At 41.6% G+C, this 13956-nt stretch overlaps 1 protein-coding gene across 1 annotated transcript in view; it reads left to right on the forward strand.

Moving 5' to 3' along the window:
• aig1 (androgen-induced 1 (H. sapiens)) overlaps window positions 1–13956 on the forward strand; it is a 70530-nt gene that overhangs the window by 46449 nt on the left and 10125 nt on the right. The gene's annotated exons all lie outside the window — the stretch shown is intronic.

The raw sequence follows: 13956 nt of genomic DNA on the forward strand, positions 1-13956 counted from the left end.
ACAAAAAGCACAGAGTTAACAGTGAGAATTTCAAAGAGCTTTATCATCAAGAGCCGTAATTAAGGAATTTAATATCATGAAACATTCCGAAACAAATCACGGGCAATGCTAAATATATTCCGAGGCTTAGAGGGCAGATAAACTGAAGCAATTTTTTTTTTTTTTATCTGAGCAAATATGGAACAGAACATTACAAGAGCTAATAAGAAGCAATGCTTTCAACCACTAAGCATGAAAAACCTTTCACGAATCCTTAGAGTCCTGAAAAGAAGCACAAATTTATGAATGTCATCTTTAATGTCACAATTACCAGTAATACCCTGCTGCAGTCATTCCATTACAGTTATACGCACACTGGCCACTTTCTTAGGTACACCCATACACCTGCTGTTTTATGCAGTTATCTAATCAGCCAATCGCTTGACAGCAGCACAATGCATAAAATCATGCAGATACAAATCAAGAACTGCAGTTAATGTTCACTTCAAACATCAGAATGGGAAAAACTGTGATCTCAAAGTGTTTGGACTGGTTTGAGTATTTCAGAAACTGCTGATCTCCTGGGGTTTTCACACACAACAGTCTCTAGAGTTGACACGGAATGGTGCGAAAAAACATTGAGTGAGCGACAGTTCTGTGGATGGAAATAAATGCCTTGTTGATAAGAGAGGTTAGAGGAAAATGGCCAGATTGGTTCGAGCTGCCATAGCAACTCATAGCAACTCTTTACAACCGTGGTGAGCAGAAAAGCATCTCCGTATGCAACAACAGAAGACCACATTGGGTTCCGCTCCTGCTAGCCAAGAACAGGAATCTTAGAATCAAGAACACATTCCTATTAAAGTGGCCGGTGAGTGGATTCACTATATTGGAGCTCTAAAAGAGTATTTTGGTTACCGACCCTATAGTCACTTGGCCCTTTTGGCTTATGCACTTGGGTCTTTTTGGTAACTAGATGACTCTAGTACATGCACAAGCTAGCATTTATTGCTTACTTTCATGTAGATTTGCTCCTTTGTCCTACTGGGCTTTTTGCTGTTTGCATACTTCTGCAAATTGACCAAATGTAAATGTAACAGCCATCACTCGTGAGATCCTGTAAGAAAGCTAGCCTTTTCATTAATGTTAATACATGTAATATTTTGTTATCGTGCTAACCATGCTACCCCTTATTCATTTAAAAATGGTTTCTTTTGTTTTTTCAATCATCATCTGTCAGTGTTAGGGTAATTTTGCATGGCAACTGAACCACTCTCTAAAGCTCTTGCTTGACAGATGGCAGCTCATTGTTGTTGCTGGCAAGTCACCAGCCACTCACCGTGGACATACTGTACAAAACAAGATTATGCAGAACTCACGTTTCGTCTGCCAGTGGGGAAATTATTATCCAAGCACTATAAACTGAATGACCTATTTTTAGGTAATTATGCAGCTCATAATGTGATAAAGAGATGTATTTTGATTGAAACATTTAGCACAACATTAATCTGGATACACCATTTGTAGCTCCATCATGCCTTGAACTCAGTACTGCATCCTATTCTCTGTTGGAAAGTGATGGCAGCATCCAGCCAAAACATCCTGTCATAAGAGGAGATCATCTTCTTAGGAGACTGCCAGGAAAATATAATACTGTTTCTGTAGTACAGGATCTTATTAACACACACACACACACACACACTAACACACACACACACACACACACACACACAGTGTGATCAATGCAAATGGCAGTGTTGATTATAAGAAACTATTTAAGATCTCACCCAATAAAAATGTACAATATTTGTATTTATCATCAGAGTAAGTTATCTCGGATGAACTCGCATGGAACATCCTTTAAACATTTTTATTTGATTAGCTTTTGCTATTCAGGTGCGCCTGCAAGAAGATGATGTGACTATCATCAAGAGGAGGAAAGTTCAGCTGTTTGGACACGTGTGTAGAATGAATGATGACCAGTTGTTTAAGATAATCATGCTTGGTATGGTCGATGGAAGCAGCAGAAAGGGGCAGCCTAGACGGGCATGGATTGATGACATCACAAAATGGACAGACATGACCCTTCACCAGATGACGGAGACCACAGAAGATCGAGAATGGTGGAGGGCAGTGATAAATGTCAGAAAATGAAGCACCAATGGGGTTTTTTCGAGCCCATGGACTTTGATTTATTCAGGTGCATGGAACATTTCAGGTAAATTGGGACTGTTTAATGTCATAGTGTTTATTTGGCACCTGTCAAGGGGTGGGATAGAGCAGCAAGAGAACAGTCAGTTATTGAAGTTGATGTGTTGGAAGCAGGAAAATTGGGCAAGTGTAAGGATCTGAGTGACTTTAACAAGGGACATATTGTGATGGCAAGATGACTGGGTCTGAGCATCTCCAAAGTGGCAGGTCTTGTGGGGTGTTTGTGGTATGCAGTGGTTAGTACCTACCAGAAGTGATCCAAGGAAGGACAACCGTGATGCAAAGTCTGGCTCATCTGGGAACTGGTCTGATCCTACAGAAGAGCTCCTGTAGCACAAGTTGCTGAAAAAGTCACTAGCTATGCTAGAAAAGTGTCAGAACTCGCAGTGCATCACAGCTTGCTGTGTACAGGGCTGCATAGCTGTAGACCAGTTAGTGTCCTTGTCCTCTGCTGAAAGCACCTACAATGGGCACGTGAGCATCAGAACTGGACCATGGAGCAATGTAAGAAGGTGGCCTAGTTTGATGATTCATGTTTTCTTTTATATCATGTGGATGGCTTGGTGCATGTGTGTTGCTTACCTGGGGAAGACATGGCACCAGGATGCACTATCGGAAGAAGGCAAGCCAGTGGAGGAAGTATGATGGTCTGGGCAATGTTCTGGTGGGAAACCTTGGGTCCTGGCATTCATGTAGATGTTACTTTGACACGTACTATCTTTATGGCAAAGGCATTCCCTAATGGCAATGGCCTCTTTCAGCAGGATAATGCATCGTGGTTTGAGGAACATGACAATGAGTTCAGGATGTTGACTTGACCTCAAAAGTCCCCAGATCTCAATCCAATCAAACATCTCTGGGGTGTAGTGGTTAGCACTGTTGCCTCACAGCAAGAAGGTTCTGGGTTCGAGCCCAGTGGCCAACGGAGGCCTTTCTGTGTGGAATTTGCATGTTCTTCCCACGTCTGCGTGGGTTTCCTCCAGGTGCTCTGGTTTTCCCAACGGTCCAAAGACATGCAGGTTAGGCTAATTGGTGGCTCTACACTGACTGTAGGTGTGAATGGTTGTTTGTCTCTGTGTCAGCTGGGATAGGCTCCAGCTTGCCTGCGACCCTGCACAGGATAAGTGACTACAGATGATGGATGGATCTCTGGGATGTGCTGGATAAACAAGTCCAATCCATGGAGACCCCACCTCACAACTTACAGGACCTGCTCCTCACATCTTGGAGCCAGCTATCACAGCACACCTTCAGAGGTCTTGTGGAGTCCATGGGTCAGAGCTGTTTTGATGGCACAAGAGGGACTTACACAATATCAGGCTGGCTTTTTGCTGTTTTATAGAAGACGGAGACACTGACATGACAGGGGTCTATAACTGCCAAGATGCTGACAACATGCACCCATTTCAAAGCATCTTACAGCTCTACTGTATGTTGTCGCAACCTGACCTGCTGGTAATAAACAGGATGGATACAGCTGTGTTAATGACTCATGACCTTCTAATTACCATAAGGCTGCATTCTTAAGGGGAATCAATCTTTCTTTGACCTTTTTGGAGTGACAACGTAGCGTTCATGTCTGAAGTCAACAGTGCACCACTCGGCAGAACTGAAGTAGAACCAGCTGACAGAAAATGTGATTCAGCCTGGCACAATTGTATATGGATCAGAGGAAACAGATGTGTTTTTCAGGGGGGAGCACGAGACAGATTTAGTTAGCAGAGCGGAAAAAAATTCAAGTCTCCAACAACCACAGCAGGGCAAGAAAAGAAAGATGATGTTCAGTGATATTGATTCTCCTCAGGAAAAAAATAATAATTTTTCCTGTTTTTTTTTTTTTTTGCCCATGTGCTCTCAGCTTAGCCATTTCCTTATTTTTTTCTGAGTACTTAAAAAGGATCAATAATTGCAGGTCTGTTTTTCAATTATGCTTCTATTTCGCTGCCTTTTAAGGCTTGGCAGTGCACAATATCATCCTGGATTCATAATTTAAGTGCCGTGCTGAGCGTGGAAAACTTGCTAGGATGAACTCCAGCCAAACCCCATCATTAAAATGGATTCATAGTTGCTGGCTCACTAGCTCATCCTTGATAACTATAAAAATATTTACTTATCTTGACCCAATGAAAGATAACTCCTTCACAGTTTTTTTTTTTCCACTATTACTTCAAAAGCCAACACAAAGGTCTTGACTCAGAAGAGCTGTGAAATCATTTGCTCTCACACTTGGAGTTCTGGGCTCTGACAAATTTCTAACAAATGAGTAACATTCTTTTGCTCAGCATGTGGAAATATTTGTGCTAGTGCTTCTGCTAGTATTCAACAATACCCAATGCAAAACAAAGGTGTGAAATCACAACACCAAAATAACCTAGCTTCAACGCCAGCGAAATATATTAGGGAAATCTGACTCATGCTTTTCCATAACTTTTAAAGTAGTTTAAATAGCATGTGTTTTAGCCATTCAAAATGGCTAAGGCATGTTGGCAAGCACTAAATAGAGGTGGATTTTGCTCTATCATTGTTGAAGTGAAACTATGTAAACATGTGCTTGTTCTTCTTATAGTTAAGGGTCTTCTGGATACGTTATGCTGTTTTGTAGGGTGTAATTTTCCACAGACTATCCTGGTGTGCAAAGCAAAGCCACAAAAATGTCTCAGCCTGGTGGTCAGAGGAAGAGTGCTGCCACTTTAAACTACGGGGCTAAAATAAAGTACAACCCCGATTCCAAAAAAGTTGGGACAAAGTACAAATTGTAAATAAAAACGGAATGCAATAATTTACAAATCTCAAAAACTGATATTGTATTCACAATAGAACATAGACAACATATCAAATGTCGAAAGTGAGACATTTTGAAATTTCATGCCAAATATTGGCTCATTTGAAATTTCATGACAGCAACACATCTCAAAAAAGTTGGGACAGGGGCAATAAGAGGCTGGAAAAGTTAAAGGTACAAAAAAGGAACAGCTGGAGGACCAAATTGCAACTCATTAGGTCAATTGGCAATAGGTCATTAACATGACTGGGTATAAAAAGAGCATCTTGGAGTGGCAGCGGCTCTCAGAAGTAAAGATGGGAAGAGGATCACCAATCCCCCTAATTCTGCGCCGACAAATAGTGGAGCAATATCAGAAAGGAGTTCGACAGTGTAAAATTGCAAAGAGTTTGAACATATCATCATCTACAGTGCATAATATCATCAAAAGATTCAGAGAATCTGGAAGAATCTCTGTGCGTAAGGGTCAAGGTCGGAAAACCATACTGGGTGCCCGTGATCTTCGGGCCCTTAGACGGCACTGCTTCACATACAGGCATGCTTCTGTATTGGAAATCACAAAATGGGCTCAGGAATATTTCCAGAGAACATTATCTGTGAACACAATTCACCGTGCCATCCGCCGTTGCCAGCTAAAACTCTATAGTTCAAAGAAGAAGCCGTATCTAAACATGATCCAGAAGCGCAGACGTCTTCTCTGGGCCAAGGCTCATTTAAAATGGACTGTGGCAAAGTGGAAAACTGTTCTGTGGTCAGACGAATCAAAATTTGAAGTTCTTTATGGAAATCAGGGACGCCATGTCATTCGGACTAAAGAGGAGAAGGATGACCTAAGTTGTTATCAGCACTCAGTTCAGAAGCCTGCATCTCTGATGGTATGGGGTTGCATTAGTGCGTGTGGCATGGGCAGCTTACACATCTGGAAAGACACCATCAATGCTGAAAGGTATATCCAGGTTCTAGAGCAACATATGCTCCCATTCAGACGACGTCTCTTTCAGAGAAGACCTTGCATTTTCCAACATGACAATACCAAACCACATACTGCATCAATTACAGCATAATGGCTGCATAGAAGAAGGGTCCAGGTACTGAACTGGCCAGCCTGCAGTCCAGATCTTTCACCCATAGAAAACATTTGGCGCATCATAAAACGGAAGATACAACAAAAAAGACCTAAGACAGTTGAGCAACTAGAATCCTACATTAGACAAGAATGGGTTAACATTCCTATCCCTAAACTTGAGCAACTTGTCTCCTCAGTCCCCAGACGTTTACAGACTGTTGTAAAGAGAAAAGGGGATGTCTCACAGTGGTAAACATGGCCTTGTCCCAACTTTTTTGAGATGTGTTGTTGTCATGAAATTTAAAAACACCTAATTTTTCTCTTTAAATGATACATTTTATCAGTTTACACATTTGATGTGTCATCTATGTTCTATTCTGAATAAAATATGGAATTTTGAAACTTCCACATCATTGCATTCCGTTTTTATTTACAATTTGTACTTTGTCCCAACTTTTTTGGAATCGGGGTTGTATATCTGGATTGTGCACAGTAGAGTGTAACATGATTCCATTATCTGTACCTTTGTGACTGTTTAGTGCTTCAAATATCATATCTGCTTTCATATTCAGATTTAAACCAGAAGTAGGGTCTGGTGAGGGGGTGGGGTGTGTCTCTCTATTTCAAAGAAAAAAATTTTTTAAATTAAACATAAACATGAAAGGATGGCACACACCCTTTACATGTAGTCTACAGTGCAGTCTGGGAAGACAGTATGTTATGTAGCATGTTATGTTATAAAATGGGGAAATACTGAAAAAACAAGGCTGGAAATACAGGTCTTTTTCATTCACTAATTATAACAACACGCAACAATTTTCCAAACATAACTTAATTCAAGCAGGCTATGTTTCAAAACAACATCTTTCTCAAATCAAGAAGCTGTTATTTAAGCTGCAGTTTGCTACAATAGCCATCTAAAAATACGAGACCATTAAGATTAGCTGGACATGCAATCAGACTCTATAAAACTGCGACACAGTCTCAGTACTTCTGCCAGTCAAAATGCCGTCCTTTAAGTGCTGTTTCATCACCTGGCACGGATTTAAAAAGGGGGGGGGGCACACCCGGTGCACGCCCCCCTGACCAAAAAATTAAAAAATTGTAGTACATGGCTACTTGGAATTGTGACTTGATCATATTGCAGATACTGAGATATGCCTGCCATTTTTTAATTAATAAGGTTTAAAAAAAATAAGCAAAATAAATCATTATGTGGGATTGAGCTGAAGAGTTTAGGGTATGAATTTATATTTAATAGTAGGTCCTAGCTTCGGGGGGCTTTCGCTCGTGACACGAATGCAGTGAAAAGCAAGCTGGGTGAGTCCTGTTGGATTTTAACAGTGCGCAGGAACTTCATGCATCTACATAACATACTGTCTTCCCAGACTGCACTGTAGACTACATGTAAAGGGTGTGTGCCATCCTTTTATGTTTATAGTATCATTAATACACATGTTCACAAGCCAAAATGATAAGATGCTGCAGCAGGATTACTGCATACACACACGTCAGCTGTCCGGCTACTGCTCATATTCATTAATAGGGTATCCTTGTACATACTATACCCTGTGTATATACATGGTACATGTGCCGTTTTGGGGGTGAGCCTCACTTTGATTTTTACGACAGCGGCTGGATTGTGCAAAGCAAGGATGTTCCCAAATATACACATGATTTTGTATTTGTTGCTGTTTTGTCCTGTAACTAGTGCAGGGGTTGAAAGAGCGAATTCCTCTCTCGGGTACATGAAGAATGTGTACAGGAGCACTATGCTTGAAAAGTGCCTCAATCCTCCTGTTTGTCCACAGAGACCTTAAACTGGATTATGACAAAATTATTAACATGTATGCTACAAAGCACCCAAGAAGGATGCTTTTTATTTATCCCCTGAGTTTTGGGAACTAAGACTTGTTCACATGCAACTCGCACAATCGTTGTATAGTTCTCTCAGTCTATTCGACTCAGGAGCTCAGACTGCAGTTACTGACTTTGTATTATAGACATGCAACTCTTGCAGTCTGTGTTTATAGTTATCTCGGTATTAAGCTGTCTCAAGTGGCCACTTGCATTCCCTCAGTTCCCCTGGGTATATTCACCGTCTTATACGGTATGTACATTGAATGTCCTGAACAGGAGCTCAGATTGCAGTCACTAAAATAGTAATAATTTACTGATAGGTGTTTTATGATCAGTGTACTACACTGTAGTGTGTCATGTGGTAATGCATTATATGACAATGCAACTTTCAGAAATATTACCATATATCAGTTATAATTATGTTCTACGCATATACCTGCAACTCTGAAAATATCATTTTCAGTGACGAATAAAATGGTTTTGAAATGTCCTACTTTTAAAATTAAATATATTTTTGGCATGCTAATTTTCTTTAAGAAATTTAATTTACAACATGTCTCCGACAGCTCAAAATGCATCTCCAGGCATTTAAAAACTGCAGGCTCCCAGACCCCCTACTTTACTGAGTTGACACCCCCCCCAATTTTCCTGGGTCCGCCCCTGATTACAATGACTTTCTGAATAGGAAGGTTGATATACGATAATTTAAGAATAATAAAAGGGAAAACGTGAGCATCCAAGTTTTACAATATTGTTAAAATATACAGTGTGCATGCTAAAAAACAAAAAGGTCTTTTTTTTTTTTTGGTTTGTTTCAGACTGTGGGATCCTGATGCACACGCCTACTCTGAAGCTTTCTGGCAAGTGTTCTAAAAGAAAAAACAAAAAAATACTCCTACTGTTTAAGGTCATTGTCTGAATATTGCATTTCTATTTGGTTCCATCGCTAGTGCACATGCCAGTTTTTTCAGACACAAACTGCACAATCGCACTCATACATGGAAAATGCATGCAACATGTAACCTCACCCCAACCCCGACCCACCAAGAGGTATTTAGCAGGGATTTCATTGCTGATGGAGGGGAGATGGGCTGTGGTGTCATGTGAGCTTTTCTGTCAGCTGGTAGTGTGTCAGGGACAGCCTAGGAGGCCAATTGGAGAAATATAAGCCCTGACCTTGGGAGCACTCTCCCTGATACACGATCTCCTCCAGGAGCTTTCTGCTGGTCAACCTTCATACGTATACTATAGATTCCACTATGCTTTGCAGCCAGCTAATCCTTCCAACAGGTTAAGACAAGCAAACGTTTGATAAAGCAAGTGTCATCTAAATGAGGGATGCTCTCATGCCCAGACTGAACCCCTACAGATAAGGCAACTAATCAGTGATGTTATGGTACAGGTGGTTTTCAACTCAATATGGTTTGCTTAGACTCTATAGTTGTTTAGTTGATCAGATCAATAGTACCTTTTTTTTAATCAACAGGTAATGGATTCTGTTCTGGTTCATGCATCAACTTTCCAACCATTCAGAATATTTTGACCAAAAATAAATTGGTTGAAATCCTGAAAAGTTATTCCCAGCTGGAACCAAAGTATAACTGTTTTTTTCATTGTGGACAGTGATGATATCAGTGGGTGTGTCATTATTTTGGAGAGTTTCTTCCATCTTCTTATCATTTAGTAGTTGGTCCATGCTTGTTTTTAAGATGATAACAGATATATAAAGTAGCTCGCAGGTAATCAATGCGATCTGCCATCTTGCTACTACTGTTTACTTCCATTGTGAATTGTGAAACACCCTCCGTTGATGACACGTCCTTGATTACAATGGTTCTGCTCAAAACTAGTGGACATTTGTGGAGCCTGGTTCATTAGCTGGCACCAAGGTTCAAAGAATCCTGAACGGAACGGGTTCAAGAACCTGTTCCTTGTTGGTCGAAAAGTAGTATCCGTGGAATCAGTATTGTGTCCAAATCTTGGTGAGTACACATGCCATACAGGGGTCATGATGGTAATAGCACTGAATGGTTTGTCCAAAACATGGTTGTACCTTAAACACTGGGTTGCAGGAAACTAAGGTGACTGTAGATCAGGTCTTAAAGGAACAGTCCACCGTATTTCCATAATGAAATATGCTCTTATCTGAATTGAGACGAGCTGCTCCGTACCTATCCGAGCTTTGCGCGATCTCCCAGTCAGTCAGACGCAGTCAGACGCGCTGTCACTCCTGTTAGCAATGTAGCTAGGCTCAGCATGGCCAACGGTATTTTTTGGGGCTGTAGTTAGATGCGACCAAACTCTTCCGCGTTTTTCCTGTTTACATAGGTTTATATGACCAGTGATATGAAACAAGTTCAGTTACACAAATTGAAACGTAGCGATTTTCTATGCTATGGAAAGTCCGCACTATAATGACAGGCGTACTAACACCTTCTGCACGCTTCGGCAGCGCATTGATATCTGAGCTCCGTATCAATGCACTGCCGAAGCGCGCAGAAGGTGTTAGTACGCCTGTCATTATAGTGCGGACTTTCCATAGCATAGAAAATCGCTACGTTTCAATTTGTGTAACTGAACTTGTTTCATATCACTGGTCATATAAACCTATGTAAACAGGAAAAACGCGGAAGAGTTTGGTCGCATCTAACTACAGCCCCAAAAAATACCGTTGGCCATGCTGAGCCTAGCTACATTGCTAACAGGAGTGACAGCGCGTCTGACTGCGTCTGACTGACTGAGAGGTTGCGCAAAGCTCGGACAGGTACGGAGCAGCTCGTCTCAATTCAGATAAGAGCATATTTCATTATGGAAATACGGTGGACTGTTCCTTTAAGACCTTGACTACATGGGTTCTATGATGATACTGAAATTTGTACACTTTCCGATCTATTGTAATGGAAAATTAAATACTTTGTCCAAAATATTCTTAGAGATTGACCAGGGCTCAGCTACCAAGCAAAAGAAAATACACTTCACAAAATAAATGGTAATGCCAACAATCACAAGAAAACGAAGCTTCCCAGAGATACATTTCAATTTAGCTATTCCAAAGTGTATTAAAATGTAGTCACTTATGTAAATATTATGTACAGATACATTCTCAGTGTAACATTGTGCTCATTGTATTGAACCACAGTCTATGTGAACGGTGTATTTGATTTTAGGTGTGATATATACCGGTATAAAAACTCACAGATGGGTATCAAACATCCATCCATCTATTATCCATAACTGCTTTTCCTGTGCAGAGTCGCAGGCAAGCTGAAACCTATCCCAGCTGACTATGGGCGAGAGGCGGGGTACACCCTGGACAGGTCGCCAGGTCATCGCAGGGCTGACACACAGAGACGATCATTCATTCACACCTACGGTCAATTTAGAGCCACCAGTTAGCCTAACCTGCATGTCTTTGGACTGTGGGGGAAACCGGAGCACCCGGAGGAAACCCACGCAGACACGGGGAGAACATGCAAACTCCACATAGAAAAGGCCCCCGTTGGCCACTGAGCTTGAACCCAGAACCTTCTTGCTGTGAGGCGACAGTGCTAACCACTACATCACTGTGCCGCCCCAGTATCAAAGATGTGAATCCAAAAAGCATTTTGAAGCTGCATCTTCAACAATTAACTTGGGGCACATCAATACAGAACCCATTTGTTTATATTATTAGCAATCAGTTTTAAGTGCTCTTTTTAAGGGGCAGTTATCATAACATGAGTAGTTTCCATACAACGTGATATTTATAGATGACCACTGCGTGGGTGTCTGTGCTCAAATGTTCTGTCACTCACATATTTAAACAATTTCAGACAAGTTCATACATTTCCACTTGGAAGCCATTTCCACATCATACACTCACTGGCCACTTTATTAGGTACACCCATCCACCTGCTATTTTATGCAGTTCTCTAATCAGCCGATCCCTTGACAGCAGCACAATGCATAAAATCATGCAGATAAAAATCAAAGAGCTTCAGTTACTGTTCACTTCAAACATCAGAACGGGAAAAATTGTCATCTCTGTGACTTTCATTGTGGCATGGGTGTTGAAGAAGAAGCCTTTATTTGTCACATGCACACTCAAGCACAGTGAAATTCATCCTCTGGAATTAACCCATCTGAATCGGTGAACCCACACACATATACACACACACACGCGCGCGCACACATACCCAGAGCAGTGGGCAGCTATACTACAGTGCCTGAAGAGCAGTTGGGGGTTAGGTGCCTTGCTCAAGGGCACTTCAGCCAAAGGCTGCCCCATGTTAACCTAACCTTTGAACTGTGGGGGAAACCCATGCAGACACGGGAAGAACATGCAAACTCCACACAGAAAGGCCCCTATCAGCTGCTGGGCTTGAACCCAGAACCTTCTTGCTGTGAGGTGACAGTGCTAACCACTACACCACTGTGCCACCCGGTATCACCACATGTGCCAGATGGACTGATTTGAGTATTCCAGAAACTGCTGATTTCCTGGGGTTTTCGCACACAACAATCTCTAGAGTTGACACAGAATTGTGTGAAAAACAAAAAACATTGTGTGAATGACAGTTCTGGGGTAGAAAAGTCTTGTTGATAAGAGAGGTCAGAGGAAAATGGTCAGATTGGTTCGAGTTGCCAGGAAGGATATAGTAACCCATAGCAACTTTTTATAACCATGGTGAGCAGAAAAGCATCTCAGCATTCAACAGCAGAAGACCACGTTGGGTTCCACTCCTGCCAGCCAAGAACAGGAATCTTAGAATCAAGAACAAGTTCCTATTAAAGCAGCCAGTGAGTGTACACTGTAGAAAGGCAAAGGATGCTGCCATTAAATACTCACTGACCTTCAAATATGGTTAAAAATTGGTTTTGAAGAATAGTGATCAAAAGGGAGCACTTATTTACCTGTTCTCCCTTTTTCCAAATGATGGCTCAGGTATCATCTGAGTTCCTCAGTTTTCTTGGCAGCTTCAGCCTGTTTGATCAGTGATACAATAGGTGTTTGTTAAAACAGCATAATTTTTTAAGCAGCCTAAGACTTGAGTAATGGCTGAAATTATGACAATAACACAGCTGGTCTGTTGAGGAAAGTGAGTCATGAATGCTGCCATTAGAGCAGTTTGATGTTTGTACTGGAAGGAAGGAGGGGTGGTTCAGTTTAATTGCGTGAAATCCTGCTTGTTAAGCTGTGATGTAATGTCCGTATTTCCGGGGCCAAACCTTGTCTTCTCAACATGCCGCAATGCTGTGTGCCTCATTGTTTGAATAGATCTGAGTCTAAAAAACTATGCAATCACCATGAAGGAAAACATTTACTCACTTTTACTACAAAGAAATGTAATATCTCCAAAAAGAAAGTTTAAACAAAGAATAAAGAGCTGAGAGGATGGGACAAACAGTGCTGATCAGTGATTGGTCATTCACGGGCGTAGGGTTATCAATGACTGGTTATGGGGCAAGGCCATGGTTATCAGTGATTGCTCATGGAGACCATAGTTATCAGTGATTTTGTCAGGGGGATCATGGTTATCAATGATTTGGTTGTGAGGTGGAGTCATGGTTATCAGTGATTGGTCAGGGGGATCATGGTTATCAGTGATTGGTCAGGGGGTGGAACCATGATTATCAAAGATTTGGTTGTGGGGCAGGACCATGGTTATCAGTGATTGGTCAGGGGGACCATGTTTATCAATTATTGGTCAGGGAGACCATGGTTATTAGTGATTTGGTTGTGAGGTGGGACAATGGTTATCAGTGAATTGGTTGGGAGGTGGGGTCATGGTTATCAGTGATTGGTCAGGGGGTGGAACCATGATAATCAGATATTTGGTTGTGGGCCGGGTCCATGGTAATCAGTTACTGGTCAGGGGGACCATGGTTATCAGTGATTGATCAGGGGTGGAACCATGATTATCAAAGATTTGGTTGTGGGGCCGGACCATGGTTATCAGTGATTGGTCAGGGGGTGGAACCATGGTTATCAGAGATTTAGTAGTGGGGCGGGACCATGGTTATCAGTGATTCATCAGGGGGTGGAACCGTGTTTGTCAGAGATTTGGTTGTGGGGCGG

Source organism: Neoarius graeffei, chromosome 2 (assembly GCF_027579695.1).
Source record: "Neoarius graeffei isolate fNeoGra1 chromosome 2, fNeoGra1.pri, whole genome shotgun sequence".
NCBI lineage: Eukaryota > Metazoa > Chordata > Actinopteri > Siluriformes > Ariidae > Neoarius > Neoarius graeffei.